This window comes from Arachis duranensis, chromosome 3 (assembly GCF_000817695.3).
Source record: "Arachis duranensis cultivar V14167 chromosome 3, aradu.V14167.gnm2.J7QH, whole genome shotgun sequence".
Lineage (NCBI taxonomy): Eukaryota > Viridiplantae > Streptophyta > Magnoliopsida > Fabales > Fabaceae > Arachis > Arachis duranensis.
The window spans coordinates 31912818-31922573 of record NC_029774.3 but is presented as its reverse complement, the minus strand read 5'-3'; the positions used below and the strand labels follow the sequence as shown (position 1 = coordinate 31922573).

The window sequence follows — 9756 nt, the reverse complement described above, 5'->3', positions numbered from 1 at the left end:
CTCAATTCCTGCCATTGGAGCAAACAATTTTGAGCTGAAACCTCAACTAGTTGCTCTAATGCAACAAAATTGCAAGTTTCATGGTCTTCCATCAGAAGATCCCTACCAGTTTTTAACTGAGTTCTTGCAGATCTGTGAGACTGTTAAGACTAATGGAGTAGATCTTGAAGTCTACAGGCTCATGCTTTTCCCTTTTGCTGTAAGAGACAGAGCTAGAACATGGTTGGACTCACAACCTAAGGATAGCTTGGACTCTTGGGATAAGCTGGTCACGGCCTTCTTGGTTAAATTCTTTCCTCCTCAAAAGCTGAGCAAGCTTAGAGTGGATGTTCAGATCTTCAAGCAAAAAGATGGTGAATCCCTCTATGAAGCTTGGGAAAGATACAAGCAGATGACCAAAAAGTGTCATTCTGACATGTTTTCAGAGTGAACCATGTTAGATATATTCTATTATGGTTTGTCTGAGTTCTCTAAGATGTCACTGGACTATTCTGCAGGTGGATCCATTCACCTAAAGAAAACGCCTGCAGAAGCTCAGGAACTTATTGAAATGGTTGCAAATAACCAATTCATGTACACTTCTGAGAGAAATTTCGTGAATAATAGGACGCCTCAAAGGAAGGGAGTTCTTGAAATTGATACTATGAATGCCATATTGGCTTAGAACAAAATGTTGACTCAGCAAGTCAACATGATTTCTCAAAGTCTGAATGGATGGAAAAATGCATCCAACAACACTAAAGAGGCATCTTCTGAAGAAGACGCTTATGATCCTGAAAACCCTGCAATGGCAGAGGTAAATTACATGGGGGAAGCCTTTGGTAACACCTATAACCCCTCATGGAGAAATCATCCAAATTTCTCATAGAAGGATCAACAAAAGCCTTAACAAGGCTTTAATAATGGTGGAAGAAACAGGTTTAGCAATAGCAAGCCTTTTCCATCATCTTCTCAGCAATAGACAGAGAATGCTGAGCAGAGCACCTCTAACTTAGCAAATATCATCTCTGATCTTTCTAATGCCACTTTAAGCTTCATGAGTAAAACAAGGTCCTCCATTAGAAATTTGGAGGCACAAGTGGGCCAGCTGAGTAAGAAAGTCACAGAAACTCCTCCTAGTACTCTCCCAAGTAATACTGAAGAAAATCCAAAAAGAGAGTGCAAGGCCATTGATATAACCAACATGGCCGAACCTAGAGAGGAAGGAAACGACGTGAATCCCAATGAGGAAGAACTCATGGGACGTCTCTCAAGCAAGAAGGAGATCCCTATTGAGGACCCAAAGGAATCTGAGGCTCATATAAAGACCATAGAGATCCCATTAAATCTCCTTCTGCCATTCATGAGCTCTAAAGACTATTCTTCCTCTGAAGAGGATGAAGATGTAACTGGAGAGCAAGTTGCTCAATATCTAGGAGCCATCATGAAGCTGAATGCCAAATTGTTTGGTAATGAGACTTGGGAAGGTGAACCCCGCTTGCTCATTAGTGAACTAGATACATGGGTTCAGCAAACTTTACCTCAAAAGAGACAAGATCCTGGCAAATTCTTAATACCCTGTACCATAGACACCATGACCTTTGAAAAGGCTCTGTGTGACCTAGGGTCAGGCCTAAATCTTATGACACTCTCTGTAATGGAGAAGCTGGGGATCATTGAGGTACAGCCTGCCATATTCTCATTGCAAATGGCAGACAAGTCAGTAAGACAAGCTTATGAATTGGTAGAGGACATGTTGGTAAAGGTTGAAGGCCTTTACATCCCTGCTGATTTCATAATCTTAGACACTAGGAAGGAGGCGGATGAATGCATCATCCTTGGAAGACCTTTCATAGCCACAGTAGGAGCTGTGATAGATGTTAACAGAGGAAAATTAGTCCTTCAATTGAATGGGGACTACCTTGTGTTTAAGACCCAAGGGTGTTCTTCTTTAACAATGGAGAGGAAGCATGAAAAGCTTCTCTCAGTACAGAGTCAAACAGAGCCCCCACAATCAAACTCTAAGTTTGGTGTTGGGAGGTCACAGCCAAACTCTAAGTTTGGTATTGAATCCCCACATTCAAACTCTAAGTTTGGTTTTGGGAGTCTACAACATTGACCTTATCACCTTTGAGGCTCCATGAGAGCCCACTGTCAAGCTAGTGACATTAAAGGAGCACTTATTGGGAGGCAACCCAATTTTTATTTATCTTATTTTATTTTTCTTTTATTGTTCTTTTATTTTTTATTAGGTTCATGATCATGTGGAGTCACAAAATAAATATTAAAATTAAAAACAGGATCAAAAATAGCAGAAGAAAAAGCACACCTTGGAGGAAGGGCTTACTGGCGTTTAAACGCCAGTAAGGAGCATCTGGCTGGCGTTCAACGCCAGAACAGAGCATGGATCTTGCGTTGAACGCCAGAAACAAGCAACATCCTGGCGTTTAAACTCCAGGAAAACACCCTGAGGAGAGCTGGCGCTGAACGCCAGAAACAAGCATGGAACTGGCGTTCAACACCAGAAACATGCTGCAAATGGGCGCTGAACGTCCAAAACAAGCATGAAGCTGGCGTTCAACGCCAGAAACAAGCATCAATCTGGAATTGAACGCCAGGATTGCATGAAAAGGGCATTTTACACGCCTTATTGGTGCAGGGATGTAAATCCTTGACACCTCAGAATTTGTGGACCCCACAGGATCATCTCATGATCTGTGGACCCCACAGGATCCCCACCTACCTCAACTCACCTTCTCTCTTCTTCACACAATCCAATAACAATCTTCCCCAAAACCCTTCACCAATTACCTCAATCTCTCTTCCCCATCACCTCTTCAACACTCACATCCTCCCACTCTTCCCCATAAACCCCACCTACCTTCAAAATTCAAAATCTCTTTCCCACCCAAACCCACCCTAAATAGCCGAACCTACTCCCTCTCCCTCCACTATATAAACCCCTCCATTCTTCTTCATTTTCACACAACACAACCCTCTCTTCTTCTCCTTGGCCGAAACACAACCCTCTCTCCCTCTCTTCCATATTTTCTTCTTCTTCATCTATTCTTTCTTCTCTTGCTCGAGGGTGAGCAATATCCTAAGTTGGGTGTGGTAAAAGCATAAGCTTTTTTTTGTTTTTCCATAACCACCTATGGCAGCTAAGGCCGGAGAAACCTCTAGAAAAGGAAAAGGGAAGACAAAAGCTTCCACCTCCGAGTCATGGGAGATGGAGAGATTCATCTCCAAAGCCCATCAAGACCACTTCTATGATGTTGTGGCCAAGAAGAAGGTGATCCCTGAGGTCCCTTTCAAACTCAAGAAAAATGAGTATCCGGAGATCCGACATGAAAGAGGTTGGGTAGTTCTATCCAACCCCATTCAACAAGTCAGAATCTTAATGGTTCAAGAGTTCTATGCTAATGCATGGATCACTAGGAACCATGATCAAAGTATGAACCCGAGTCCAAAGAATTATCTCACAATGGTTCCGGGGAAATACTTAGATTTTAGTCCGAAAAATGTAAGGTTGGCGTTTAACTTGCCCATGATGCAAGGAGATGCACGCCCCTACACAAGAAGGGTCAACTTTGATTAAAGGTTGGATCAAGTCCTTATGGACATATGTGTTGAAGGAACTCAATGGAAAAGAAACTCCAAAGGCAAGCCAGTTCAATTAAGAAGACTAGACCTCAAGCCTGTGGCTAGAGGATGGTTGGAGTTCATCCAAGCTCCATCATCCCCACTAGCAACTGATCCGAAGTTACTGTGGATCGGGCCATCATGATCCATAGCATCATGATTGGAGAGGAAGTAGAAGTTCATGAAGTCATCTCCCTTGAATTCTACAAAATAGCCAAAAAAGCCCTCTACCTTGGCAAGACTAGCTTTTCCTCATCTTATTTGCCATCTATGCTACTCAGCTGGAGTTATCATAGAAGGAGACATCCTCATTGAAGAGGACAAGCCCATCACTAAGAAGAGGATGGAGCAAACAAGAGAGCCTACTCATGGATCCCAAGAGACGCATGAGGAAGCTCATCACCAAGGAATCCCGAAGATGCCTCAAGGGATGCACTTTCCTCCCAACAACTATTGGGAACAACTCAATACTTCTCTAGAAGAGTTGAGTTACAATATGGATCAATTAAGGGTGGAACATCAAGAACACTCCATCATTCTCCATGAAATTAGAGAAGATCAAAGAGCAATGAGGGAGGAGCAACAAAGGCAAGGAAGAGACATAGAAGAGCTCAAGGACATCATTGGTTCTTCAAGAAGAAAGCGCCACCATCACTAAGGTGGATTCATTCCTTGTTCTTATTTCTCTGTTTTTCGATTTTTAAGCTTTATGTTATCTATGTTTGTGTCTTTATTACATGATCATTAGTATGTAGTAACTATGTCTTAAAGTTATGAATAATTCCATGAATCCTTCACCTTTCTTAAATGAAACATGTTTTTAATACAAAAGAAAAAGAAGTACATGAGTTTCGAATTTATTCTTGAATTTAGTTTAATTATATTGATGTGGTGACAATACTTTTTGTTTTCTGAATGAATGCTTGAACAGTGCATATTTTTCATCTTGTTGTTTATGAATGTTAAAATTGTTGGCTCTTGAAAGAATGATGAACAAAGAGAAATGCTATTGATAATCTGAAAAATCATGAAATTGATTCTTGAAGCAAGAAAAAGCAGTGAATAGCAAAAGCTTGCGAAAAAAAAAGTGGCAAAAAAAATAATAGAAAGAAAAAGAAAAAGCAAGCAGGAAAAGCCAATAGCCCTTAAAACCAAAATGCAAGGGTAAAAAGGATCCAAGGCTTTGATGTGTTCAAGAATCAACAAACTTAACTAGGAGAATCAATAACACTATCTAAAATTCTAAGTTCCTAGAGATGCCAATCATTCTAAACTTCAAAGGATAAAGTGAGATGCCAAAATTGTTCAGAAGCAAAAAGCTACAAGTCTTGCTCATATAATTAGAATTAATATTCAATGATATTTTGAGCTTTATAGTATATTCTCTTCTTTTTATCCTAATTGATTTTCAGTTGCTTGGGGACAAGCAACAATTTAAGTTTGGTGTTGTGATGAGCGGATAATTTATACGCTTTTTGGCATTGTTTTTAGGTAGTTTTTAGTAGGATCTAGCTACTTTTAGGGATCTTGTCATTAGTTTTTATGCTAAATTCACATTTCTGGACTTTACAATGGGTTTGTGTGTTTTTTTGTGATTTCAGGTATTTTTTGGCTGAAATTGAGGGATTCTAACCTTCCTGCACTCAAAATGGATTTTCTGGAGCTACAGAACTCCAAATGGTGCGCTCTCAACGGCGTCGGAAAGTAGACATCCAGAGCTTTCCAGCAATATATAATAGTCCATACTTTATTGGAGATTAGACGATGCAAACTGGTGCTCAACACCAGTTCCATGCTGCATTCTAGAGTCAAACGCTAGAAACACGTCACGAACCAGAGTTGAACGCCAAAAACACGTTACAACTTGGTGTTCAACTCCAAAAGAAGCCTCTGCACGTGTAAAGCTCAAGCTCAGCCCAAGCACACACCAAGTGGGCCCCAGAAGTAGATTTCTACATCAATTACTTACTTCTGTAAATCCTAGTAGCTAGACTAGTATAAATAAGACATTTTATTATTGTATTAGAGATCCTGGATTGTATTTTTGATCCTGTGATCGCGTTTTGGGGGCTGGCCATTCGGCCATGCCTGGACCTTCATCACTTATGTATTTTCAACGGTGGAGTTTCTACACACCATAGATTAAGGGTGTGGAGCTCTACTGTACCTCGAGTTTTAATGCAATTACTACTATTTTCTATTCAATTCAGTTTATTCCTGTTCTAAGATATTCATTGCACTTCACCATGATGAATGTGATGATCCATGACACTCATCATCATTCTCACCTATGAACGCGTGACTGACAACCACTTCCATTCTACCTTAGATCGAACGCATATCTCTTAGATTCCTTAATCAGAATCTTCGTGGTATAAGCTAGAATTGATGGCAGCATTCATGAGAGTCCAGAAAGTCTAAACCTTGTCTGTGGTATTCCGAGTAGGATTCAGGGATTGAATGACTGTGACGAGCTTTAAACTCGCGATTGTTGGGTGTGATGACAAACGCAAAAGAATCAATGGATTCTATTCTGGCATGATCGAGAACCGACAGATGATTAGCCATGCTGTGACAGAGCATTTGGACCTTTTTCACTGAGAGGATGGGATGTAGCCATTGACAACAGTGATGCCCTACATACAGCTTGCAATGGAAAGGAGTAAGAAGGATTGGATGAAGGTAGTAGGAAAGTAGAGATTCAGAAGGAGCACAACATCTTCATATGCTTATCTGAAATTCCCATCAATGATTTACATAAGTATTTCTATCTTTATTTTCTGTTTATTTATTATTATTATTCGAAAACTCCATAACCATATATTATCCGCCTAACTGAGAATTTCAAGATAACCATAGCTTGCTTCATACCAACAATCTCCGTGGGATCGACCCTTACTCATGTAAGGTTTATTACTTGGACGACCCAGTGCACTTGCTAGTTAGTTGTGCGAGGTTGTGGAGAAAGTGCTGAGTTATAAACGCGCATACCAAGTTGAATGCCATTATTAGAGATCACAATTTCGTGCACCAACCTTCAAGAGTGATTCTTGACCACTCATATTTTTACCACGAGGTAAAAATATCAAAACCTAGTAGGATACACCTAAGTACTACACTTTTTCTCCTTTCTCTCTCTCATAGCTGGACTCCCTCTTTTTCTAACATCTCTTTTAATTAAATTTTTACCTTAGATAATTATCCATAACAATTAGAGATAAGATTAATTTCTAATGCGTGAGCATCTTGTACCTATTTTTTTCTTTTTTTTAGTCATTTTTAGTTAGAATTTATTAAGTTTTATTATATTTTAGTGTTAAAATCCTCTTTAGATGATACTTTAAGTTATTTTAGTATTTTTTATGATTTTGGGTGAAATTTGGAGCAAGTTGGCAGAGTTTTGTGCAAAAAAGAGAAGATTTGGAGCTACCCCTCTGGGTGCTAAACGCCCAACTGGTGTTTAGCGCTAGCAAGCCTCACAAAACAGAAACGTTGTTGCCCATTAGGGGCATTAAATGCCCAATCAGCATTTAACGCCAAGCATCCGAATCTCACTTGCACTCTTGGAGCATCTCTAGTTGGATTTAGCTTATCTTATCTTTTATTTTTGTAATTTTTATTTACAAACAATATCTTTTAGTTTTAGAATTTATTATTTTATTTTAATTTTAAATCAATTTAGGTTAGATATAATAGGAAAAAAATTCACCCTTTAGGGAGATCATCTCAGTTCCGCACGTTACACTTTTCAGAATCCTTGGTTTCTTTGTAAGTCATGAGCCACTAAACCTCTTTGGTTAAGGTTAGGAGCTCTATTTATTTCTATGGATTAAGACTATTGCTTTTCTATTTTAATCAATGTCTTGATCCAATTTCAAGGATTACTTTCGTTCTTTATTCTATGAATCTGGGTGGAACGAGAGTATGACCCTTATTCTAGATGCGTTCTTGTGACTCTTGGAAGAGGTCCCTCACCTAAACACAGCTTGAAAGTAAAGTCCTCCTAAATTGCTAATTACTTAAACTAATCTATATACATGACATATAATCCGTTTAGCTTTGGTTAATTAGGGTTTTTGTGGCCATAAACTAGATTTGAACTTAACACGCTAATCAGAATCAAGTGACCAAGAGATTGGCGGTCGATGAAGATTAGAGGAGACTAAATCACTAAGAGATAAGGGTTTAGTCAATTATGGTTTGCCATGAAATGAATCCTGCATGATTAAAATAGTTGGTAAGAAAACTTAATCCATAAAAGTAAACATCTCCGATAACTTACTACTTTCTCTTATTGATTTCTCACCAATTCTTTTGTTTGCTGTCTTTACTCTTAAATTACTATTTAATGCTATTTCAAATCACCAAACCAACTTTTCTGTCTTCCTAACTAAACCAATCAGTCGATCATTGTTGCTCAGTCCATCAGTCCTCGTGGGATCGACCCTTACTCACCTAAGGTATGACTTGGACGACCCGGTGCACTTGTCAGTTTAGTTGTGGATATTGTCAAAATTCGCATCAAGTTTTTGACGCCGTTGCCGGGGACTGATGGTGACTGACAACTACCAGTTGTCTAATTGCTTAGATTAGGTATTTTTCTTAGTTTTGTTTGTTTACTTTTCTTTAAATTTTCAAATTAAGCTTTGTTTATTTTTTATTAATTTTTTATTTTAAGTTTGGTGTCCCCGTAGTAATTTTTCTTTTTTTGTTTTAAAAAATATTAGTGTTCTTCCTCATTTAATTTTTGAATTTGTAGTTTAATTTTTCTTAATTATTTTCGAAACTTTTAGATCTATTTCTTGTTTTATTTATTTCTTTTTTACATAGGATACCTCACTGGGAATTCTCTACACTCTGACGTAGAGATTCTCACTTTTCTTTGTTTTCTGTTTGTTTATGACTAGAAACAGGGACAAAGAAGCCCTTCTTAATTTTGATCCTAAATTTGAGAGGAACTTGAGGTGCCGTTTGCAACAAGCCAAAGCTTACAGAGCTGGTGAGAATCTCAGGGATACTTTTGAGAAGGAAGCCATGGATCCCAACAACCCCAGTAATGTTGTTAATATTAATGGTGGGAATCCAAATGGTAATGAAAAAGCTAGGAGGATGCTGAGCTCCTACACTATCCCCACTCCTAACTTTTATGGGTGCAGTATAGCTATTCCTCCGATTGGTGTAAACAATTTTGAGTTGAAGCCACAATTAATCACTCTAGTACAGCAAAACTGCCAATTTCATGGGCTCCCACAGAAAGATCCAAATCTATTTGTCTCCAACTTCTTGTAGATTTGTGACACTTTGAAGATGAATGGAATGAATTCTAAAGTCTATAAGCTCATGCTCTTCCCATTTGTTGTGAGGGACAGAGCAAAGCAGTAGCTGGATACTCAATCCAAGGAGAGTTTGGACTCTTGAGACAACGTAGTCAATGGATTTCTGACCAAATTCTTTCCACCTCAGAAGCTGACTAAGCTAAGGGTGGATGTCCAAACTTTTAGGCAGAGAGATGGTAAGTCCCTCTATGAAGCCTGGAAAAGATACAAGCAGATGATAAGGAGGTGTCCCCCAGATATGTTTTCAAACTAGACCAAGCTGCAGATTTTCTATGATGGTCTTTCTGAGATGGCAAAAATGTCTTTGGACAAATTCGCAAGATGTTCTTTGCACATAAAGAAAATGCCTGAAGAGGCTAATGAGCTTATTGACATGGTTGCTAACAACCAATATTTTTACTTTTCTGAGAGAAATTCAGTGAATCCTGTGAAGAAAGGAGTTATGGAGGTGGACACCCTGGATGCCATTTTAGCTCAGAACAAGATCATGTGACAACAAATCAGTATAATTACTCAACAAATCACCGTAATGTTGGCTGGAGAGAGCAACCCCAGAAGCCCCAGCTAAATTTCAACAACAACTCTTAGGGTGATTTCAATCAGAATAAGTTCAATAACTTCAACAACCGTCAATTTCAAGCTTCTCAACTACAGCAGGCATCCACTTAATCTCAGAGCAACTCTGACTTGGCTTCAGTAGTTGCTAAGCTCTCCAACAGTACTTATAGTTTTATTCAGGAGACTAGAGCTTCACTCAGAAACTTGTAGATGCAAGTAGGATAGTTGAGTAAGAGGATAC

General features: G+C 38.9%; 1 non-coding gene across 1 annotated transcript; it reads right to left on the bottom strand.

Annotated features, from left to right (window-relative positions):
* Window positions 1–313: 313 nt before the first annotated feature.
* LOC127745855 (small nucleolar RNA R71) lies at window positions 314–417 on the bottom strand. Its single transcript, XR_008007479.1, has one exon. It is a non-coding gene; the product is annotated as a small nucleolar RNA R71 (small nucleolar RNA).
* Between the last annotated feature and the right edge of the window lie 9339 nt (window positions 418–9756).